Below are 9,396 nucleotides of genomic sequence, written 5' to 3'. Positions count from 1 at the left end.
GTTTTGATTTTCTTACCAATGCATACAATTTAAATGGATATAGTTCATTCAAGTACTCTCATTTAAAAAAAAAATGAAGTATAGATGTTTAACTTAGTGAAGAAAGTACATGACATTAATATTTGAAAAGTTGCTGACAAAAAAATCAATATTTGATAAGGTGTATTAGCATATATTCTTATTTTTTTTATTTAAAATGTCACAATTTAAATAAATTACCTTGGGATTTTTTCTCGTTTAATTTGTTCCATGATCCCAAGTAAAAAGTTGAATAAAATATAAATTTAGGCTTAACAACACTATTGGTCCCTCATTTATACCCTTTTGTATAGTTTTGGTCCCTAAACTAAAAAGCTTGCATTTTTCGTCACTCAAGTTTACCTACCTACGTTTGCAATGTTGGTCTTCCATCAAATTTCGTCCAAGATTTAACGGTTTTTGGAAAAACAATTAACCGAAACCCAAAAAATCATCAAATTCATCTTCTTCTTTCATCCTCTTTAACCTCAACATCTTTGTCATCTTCATCTCCATCGCCTAACACTTAAAAAGCCCAGAAATACGTTTAAAAATTAAATAAAGTTTTAAAATACCCCAAATCATAGTAAAACCCTGACCCACAGTCCCAAAGTTCATATTTGACACAAACCTTGTTCATATCTTCATCTCATCCACCAAGACCTGAACTTGACGAATCTATGAAGGACAACCAACCAAACCAAAACATGATCCGCCAATTACCTAATCGTTCTCACTATACACTCGCTTCTCCTTCCGATTCTCTCATCAACAACCAGTTACATCACTTTCTTATTTTTATTATCTTGAGTCTTGATCAATTCTTAATCAAAGGTTATTGTTAGATTGTACATTTTGGATGTTTCAGTTACGGAAAAGTTTCGGTGGCCATTTCAGTGTATCGATTTTGCATAAGTTGATTACTGATTCCTTGAGTTTTCTTCACATGAACATATTTAGTATGGAAATTCCCAGAACTGATGATGAAACTATGTGGTAACTTTCGTGTTAAGTATTGATTTACGGTGGAAATTTCAATTTTAGTGATTTAAGATATCATGTATCAAGAACGAAGTGAGAAGGATTCAATGGTTACTCAAGCTAGCATTGGTGGATTTGACAATGTAGTTAAAACACATAATCTTGCGGAATATCTAGAAAATCGAATTGGGATTGTATACATGCGTTCCTCAAGCACGGGTAATCTTCTCCCCATGGAATTGGTCACCATCGGCGTCTGAATTTTAGTTTGGAGAAGAGTCCTTAGTGGCAGACCAGGCCCAAGTTCCCTGGAAGGAGGCGCAAGAGAGGGTAAGATCCCCGTTGTTCCTGGACCCTGTCGCACCACGAGGTGTTGTCGACGATTCGGTTTTTCAAAAATGCAGCACTAATCGGGTAGTAAATTTCGTCCAAGGCTAAATATTGGCAAGAGACTCATGGTGAACAAGTACCGTGATGGACTAATAAAAATGACTTTAAAAAGAGAGTCAAAAAGTGCTTGAAATTGCCGGGTGGGAAGAGGATGAGGACTGACGATGTGTCTCGGTCATATGTGTTACGATACACGTCAGTCTGCCAATCAACTTGAGATATTGACCGATGCATATTTTGGTAGTGGGCAAAGCCCAGGCTATTGATACCGTGTGGGGACGTCATCATCATGATTGTGGATGACAGCACGCGCCGCCTTGGCGTGCTTTAACACTTACATGCTCCTGCCATAGACCTGTTGGCTCCCCATTCAACGTGTCTTGAAACACTGACCAAGGAGTCTGACATGTGCATTGATGAACTGGTTTCCATTTTCGTACTTGCTTTTCACGGTATTTGGTTATATATCATTTATATAGTACTATTTCATACTATTTAGTACAATGTTTATGTCTTTTTTTTTTTTTATGTTTTTTGGTACTATAACAGTTTACCAATTTTTCTGAATTTGTTTTCAAAATTTTAATAACTTTTTTATCAACATCCCAAATAAGTGATCCGATCAACCTGCCCGAACCAACCTAAACATCGTCGGGTTGGGTTGGTTCAGGTCCAAAGGTGAAAATTCGCGAAATCCAACTCAACCCAACAGTTTTGATTGGTTCGGATCCTGATTAGCTTAAAAATCCACCCAATCCAACTCATGTGCAGTCCTAGGCTGTGTTAGAAATAGAAGTGAGAGATATGAAGAAAAGTGTGTGGAAATGAGATGGAATAGAAATTGAGGTTTGAGTGAATCATTTCTCCAGCAAATTATTTTTCTTGATTTAGTAGTAATAGTAATTTTATGGAAATAAAATTCATATGAGTGAAGTCACCTTCCTTAATTAGTGTGCGCTTAAATTTTCATCAAACCACCCTCCTCCACCATGAATGGAAGCCTTTCCACCACCATGTCGTACAACCCAACCTTCCAATCCAACCCTACAAAAAAATCCAAGGTTTAGGTTGGTACACAGGTATAAACTAGCACATACCCATTTTTTGCATATTTCATCAAAGGATGATCTTTATTAAGTATTAACACATGGGAGAAGTCGCAATTCCAGATAATATAAAGAATATTGTCCTTGAGACGTACAGCGGGAAGGATGATCCCAAGGAACACCTGCTATACTTTAACACGAAGATGGTGATCAGTGCCGCTTCCGATGCTGTAAAGTGCAGGATGTTTCCGGCTACGTTTAAAGGCACTGCCATGGCATGGTTCACAACACTGCCCCGAGGATCAATCACGAATTTCCGTGACTTCTCATCTAAGTTCCTAGTCCAGTTCTCGGCAAGCAAGACCAAACAAGTGACGATCGAGGATTTATACAATGTGCGCCAGTCCGAGGGCGAGACTCTGAAGCAGTATGTGAAACAGTTTAGCGCCGTGTCGGTAAAAATTGAGGAGTCAGAGCCAAATGCCTGTGCCCGTGCCTTCAAGAACGGTTTGCGACCTGGGAAGCTAAATAGCAAGTTGAGTCGCAAGCCGGCCCGATCAATGGCTGAGATTCGGGCGAGAGCAAACACCTACATACTCGATGAGGAGGATGATGCTTTTAAGCGAAGGCGCGCGAAGGTAGAGAAAGATGGAGATCAGAGGGATGCATCGCCAGAGGACAAGTCGAGCAAAGAGAAAGCGGAAGGGTGAAAGAGACGAGACAGAAAGGTGCGTACGAGTGAAAAAGTGCCGAGAGAACCATTGTATCCCAAAAAGGAGAATTTTGAGCGCCGCCGACCCTGGCATCAAGCTGACTCTCGTCGGCGAGAGGAGTCAGGGAAAAGTTTGAGTGCGCATCTAACGGAACTACTGCGTGAGGTTAAGGCAACACACGCAGTTGAGGAAGGCAAGAAGGCGACAGGCTTGCCCCGGGCAGCGTTAGATAAGACACAATGGTGCGAGTACCACCGCTCGGCAGGACATGACACTGGGGACTGCTTTACTCTGAAGAATGAAATTGAGAGGCTCATCCGAGCAGGGCGATCACAGCTGGGTGACCGTGGTGATCGCTGGAGCGGGGAGCGACAACGAGGAAACCGGTATAATGGGTCCCGCCAGCAGGATGATCGTAGACGGGAAGATCGCCACCGTATGATGACCCGGGTTTATATGATGTTTTTATGGTTTTTCTTTGTTAGTTTTGAGTCTTTTTCTTATGTCTCATGTAGTGTTTCATGCATTCTCATGCATTTTAACTTTTATTTGAACATTTGCATTAGTTTAGTAATTTTGTAGTTTTATAAGGGCTTTAGTTGCATTTTATTAGAGTTTAAGAGTCATAGGCAATTTCCACTTGTTTTGGAGCCTTTGTGCAAAACTAACCTCTGAATTTCTAGATATTTTCCTAGCTTTGTCATCAAGTTCCCAGGTTGTAACAGCTGAAGATGGAGTGTCTAGAGGTTTGGAGAATTGAAGGGAGGCTTAAAGAGGAGTAAAAAGGAGTTAAAATGAAGATCAAAAGGTTTTCCAGCGAGTCAGAGCGCCTAGGCGTGCTCCATTGGCGCCTAGGCGCCAATTGCTTTTTCCAGGGTTCTGGAATTGGCGCCTAGGCGTGCTTAATTGGCGCCTAGGCGCCAATTACCTTCCAGAGGCTCATTTTCAGGATGGAATTGGCGCTCAGGCGCTCTGAATTGGCGCCTGAGCGCCCGGAACAGCCCAAACTCGTGATTTTTCCCTATAAATAGGATTTTAGTCATTTTCTTTTGTAATCTTGGATATCTTTTCATACTTTGTAAAATTCAGAGGTAGAGGATCATCTAGGATAGTGAGAGAAGGCTTCCAAGCTTGTGTTCAAGGTTCTTAGCCAAGCATGGCTCTTGCCATGCTTGGCTAATCTCTCTTCTTTTACTTTGGTTTCCTTGTAAGACTTTTCCTTTTAAGTTATAATCTTAAGTTCTTTCCCACATGTTCTTCTTCTTTCCTTGAATCCCATATCCATGCTTTATGTTTCAAGTTAGAACATGTGCTAGCTTTATGCTTTTCTATAATAGAACGGAAGTTTGTTATAGATTAGGGACTTGTTATGGGATTACCTCTTCTATACTTGCTACTAGGAATAGAGGAAGGGTTGGGGTTTGTTGGCCTGAACTTTATAATCTTTATGCTTCAAACAAATGTTTAAGTACGCAAGGAATTGGGCTTATCTTTTGGTTTGAAAGAATTAACTATGCGAGGCATCGATAGGTAGTTGCTTAGGCTATAACATCAAGGAGAGATTCATGAGAACATGTGCTTAGAATGATGTGCTTGAATTGATTAGTTGAGCAAGAACCCAAAGTAAATCACTCTTTCTTTTCATTCTCTGTTTCATTTATGAATTTATATTTTCTTTTTCCTTATTACTACTTCGTCATATGTTTGCCTCAATAAAACAAAACCTTCAAACTCAAAGCTTGGACCGAATCTATTCACTCACAATCCCTGTGGTTCGATATTTAAAACCGGGTGGATTCGTACACTTGCGGATTTACCAACAAGTTTTTGGCGCTGTTGCCGGGGATTGTTTGTGATTTTTGGTTTGAGTTACGAGTTTGAAGTTTAGTCTACCTAAGACTATAACTTAGGGCTGAATGGGAGACAACCCATGTTTTTTTTTTTTCTGTTTTGTTCCTATGTATCAATTTAACTGATTCGTTCTTGTTCTTAGTGCTTGTTGTGACTTGATCAATTATAACATGATTTGAGGTTTGGAATTCCATGAACCTGACCTAGAGTGAATCAGCTAGTGAATTTAATTTTAATTAGATTCATTGGTCATGAGTTGATAAGTTGATACTTAGGATCTTCTTTTGCTGTTTTACGTTTTATGTTTAGTGTTTCAGGAAATAAAAAGGATACACACTTGGAGGCACTCAATCACTTTGAAGGAGGTTCTTTTCTTACCCTGAGTTGCATTTTTGCATATTTTTCTTTTATAGATTTTGTTTATCCAATTTTATCATGCATTGTTATATAGAGTCTTTTATACCTTGGTCTTTATTCCTTATACTCAAATGACATGTTCCCAAGTCTTGCTCACTCACATGATGCTGATTTTGAAAATGTTTCTAAATGGATACTTTGTGCTTTCTTTTGGGGAGTGATTGTATGTTTGGGAAAGAGAGGGAGAGACTTCGGTTTTCTATGTGTTGTCTTGAGGATAGAGTTGATGTGAGTCCACAAGGGTCCATTTTTGACCCTTCACTATATAATTTCCCTGGAGGATCCTGACTCACTTGCACTTCTTGGTTCTGTGTTTCATTTCATGCGTCCTTGAGTGTAGCTTTAGGAGACTTGCATTCTTGAGACTGGTAGGTTTTCTTGTACTTCAGAAATTGTTTTATAACATCTTTGTCCCTAGTTGACCCTTTTGAGCCTTATGGAGATTTCCTTGGTATCTATGTTTAATGGGCTGGTTGTTTGGAGGATTCAATGGGGAGTTGTGGTTCTTAACTCTTGATGGAGCTAGTTTATAAAAAGTGCAATTGTCTCTTGCCCCAAAGAAAAAAATTGAAAAAGTCAAAAGAGAAAATGAACTCCACGGTGTGGTGGAGTTCCAAAAAAAAAAAAAGGAAAAAATATGAAACAAAAAGGGGTTAAGAGACTTGAGTGCTAAGTATCAATAGCTTGAAAGCTCCGGAATTCCAAATTGGACCACACTCAAATTTTGTGCAGCCTTAGTCTTCCTTAGGGACCACCTACCTTGTGCTTTACCTAGCCAACGTTACAACCCTTTTGAAGTCTCATTGAATAATGCATTGTCAACTTTAGTTGCTCTTGAGTGAATGATTCTCAGAACCTATGAACTTGCTTGTGTGCTCAGTGCACTAAACAATTGTCTCATGTTAGGATGTTAGCTCTAAATGCTTCTCATAGTGGACTCTAATTCTTCTTTATCTAAGAGTAGCATGAAGTTGATTGTTGAATCTTTCTCTTGGAGCTAACTGCATTTACTTGATCCCCCGGTTTTCTAAAACAGTATCCCTCTTTTGGCATGTGTGTTGGGAGTAATTCTTTGTGCTTGAGGGCAAGCTAATCTTAGTGACGCTCGGGGGCGAGCTGTCGTTGAGTATAGTGGTGTGATGACCCGGGTTTATATGATGTTTTTATGGTTTCTTTGTTAGTTTTGAGTCTTTTTATTATGTCTCATGTAGTTTTTCATGCATTCTCATGCATTTTAACTTTTATTTGTGCATTTACATTAGTTTAGTAATTTTGTAGTTTTATAAGGGCTTTAGTTGCATTTTATTAGAGTTTAAGAGTCATAGGCAATTTCTACTTGTTTTGGAGCCTTTGTGCAAAACTAACCTCTGAATTTCTAGATATTTTCCTAGCTTTGTCATCAAGTTCCCAGGTTGTAACAGCTGAAGATGGAGTGTCTGGAGGTTTGGAGAATTGAAGGGAGGCTTAAAGAGGAGTAAAGAGGAGTTAAAATGAAGATCAAAAGGTTTTCCAGCGAGTCAGAGCGCCTAGGCGTGCTCCATTGGCGCCTAGGCGCCAATTGCTTTTTCCAGGGTTCTGGAATTGGCGCCTAGGCGCCAATTACCTTCCAGAGGCTTATTTTCAGGATGGAATTGGCGCTCAGGCGCTCTGAATTGGCGCCTGAGCGCCCGGAACATCCCAAACTCGTGATTTTTCCCTATAAATAGGATTTTAGTCATTTTCTTTTGTAATCTTGGATATCTTTTCATACTTTGTAAAATTCAGAGGTAGAGGATCATCTAGGATAGTGAGAGAAGGCTTCCAAGCTTATGTTCAAGGTTCTTGCCATGCTTGGCTAATCTCTCTTATTTTACTTTGGTTTTCTTGTAAGATTTTTCCTTTTAAGTTATAATCTTAAGTTCTTTCCCACATGTTCTTCTTCTTTCCTTGAATCCCATATCCATGCTTTATGTTTCAAGTTAGAACATGTGCTAGCTTTATGCTTTTCTATAATAGGACGGAAGTTTGTTATAGGTTAGAGACTTGTTATGGGATTACCTCTTCTATACTTGCTACTAGGAATAGAGGAAGGGTTGGGGTTTGTTGGCCTGAACTTTATAATATTTATGCTTCAAACAAATGTTTAAGTACGCAAGGAATTGGGCTTATCTTTTGGTTTGAAAGAATTAACTATGCGAGGCATCGATAGGCTATAACATCAAGGAGAGATTCATGAGAACATGTGCTTAGAATGATGTGCTTGAATTGATTAGTTGAGCAAGAACCCAAAGTAAATCACTCTTTCTTTTCATTCTCTGTTTCATTTATGAATTTATATTTTCTTTTTCCTTATTACTACTTCGTCATATGTTTGCCTCAATAAAACAAAACCTTCAAACTCAAAGCTTGGACCGAATCTATTCACTCACAATCCCTATGGTTCGATATTTAAAATCGGGTGGACTCGTACACTTGCGGATTTTCCAACACCGTACCCCAAGCGCTGACAAAAAGGAAACACTGGCCACACGGAAAAAGGGGGCGGAGGAAACTTTCAATAAGGACCTTGAGCCGCCGGTTGGAACGATAAATACGATTGCAGGTGGTTTCGGTGGAGGCGGGGAAAGAGCTTTGACGAGGTGAAGGCACGTCAGGACAGTAACGTCAGTACAGCAATATGAGATCCCTTTCGGTTTTCAACATCCAGATATCGTGATATCGTCGGCGGATTTCGAAGGAATAAAGACGCACAATGATGGTCCGGTAGTTGTCATGATAAGGATAAACAGCTTCAATGTGCGACGAGTTCTTCTAGATCAGGGAAGCTCTGCTGACATCATTTATGGGGATGCGTTTGATCAGCTGGGATTGACGGATAAAGATCTGATGCCTTACACTGGGACGTTGGTAGGTTTCTCGGGCGAGCAGGTATGGGTATGAGGGTATATCGATTTGGACACAATCTTTGGTGTCGATGAGAATGCCAAACTTCTTCGTGTGAGGTACCTAGTGTTGCAGGTTGTGGCTTCATATAATGTCATCATTGGGAGAAACACACTCAACCGCCTTTGCGCAGTAATTTCGACAGCTCACTTAGTAGTGAAATACCCGTTTATGTGCAGAAGAGTGGGGAAGATAGTGGTGGACCAGAGAAGGGCAAGAGAATGCTAGAACAACTGCCTTAGCATGTACGGAAAGAAAGGAGCTGGCGAGGGACACAGGTGCCACGAGGTTGAGATTTTAGGAGACAAACAAGACAAGTTGAGCGGGCAGAAGCAGGAGACAGAACATATCCTTGATAGGAAGGTGAAGAGGCAACGGGACAGCCAGAGCCAGGGTAAACAAGATGGTAAGGCAGGGCGAAATGAGCAGTTCACAGATATCAGGGCAGAGGAACGCTGGGCAGGAATTGTTGACGACTTGGAAAGATATAAGTTTAGTAGGGGGTGCTGGCGATCGAGCCTAGGCTCACGCCTGGACGGCGATTGGAGAAGTTGGTAGAGGACAATTTCGACCTCTTCAGCTGGAGCCCAAAGGATGCGACGCTATGGGAACTTCCGCGGTTCAGGACACCGGCTCTTTCGAGCAAGGGACCGACCGAGCAGAAGGAGAAAGCGGCGACGAGCCAGGAAATGGACCCAGGAATTCTCCAGCGCCAAGGTTGCAAGCAAAAAGGAACTGAGGTGCTCGAGCGAGCTCAGGAAACGCAAAAGGCGGGGAAGAGGGGCCCGACATACCGCAGCAAGAATACGGGAAGGGCTAAGGCAAAACAGTGGAAGTCGGCGAGAACAATGACCCTCGAGAACAAAAAAGACAAGTGGAATGAACGAGAGAGTGAATTAGAGGCAAGCTGGCGAGAAAGGAAACTCCGTGTTGACCCGAGGATATAAGGGTATTTTTGTGGGTCTTTTATTTTATTTATAATTTATTTTCTAAGTTTTAATTAGCTTTTATGGTATTTTTAAGTAATTTTCGTATTTTTAATTATTTTAGGATTTTAG

This window comes from Lotus japonicus, chromosome 2, assembly GCF_012489685.1.
Source record: "Lotus japonicus ecotype B-129 chromosome 2, LjGifu_v1.2".
NCBI classification, from domain to species: domain Eukaryota; kingdom Viridiplantae; phylum Streptophyta; class Magnoliopsida; order Fabales; family Fabaceae; genus Lotus; species Lotus japonicus.
This window is presented reverse-complemented; position numbering follows the sequence as displayed.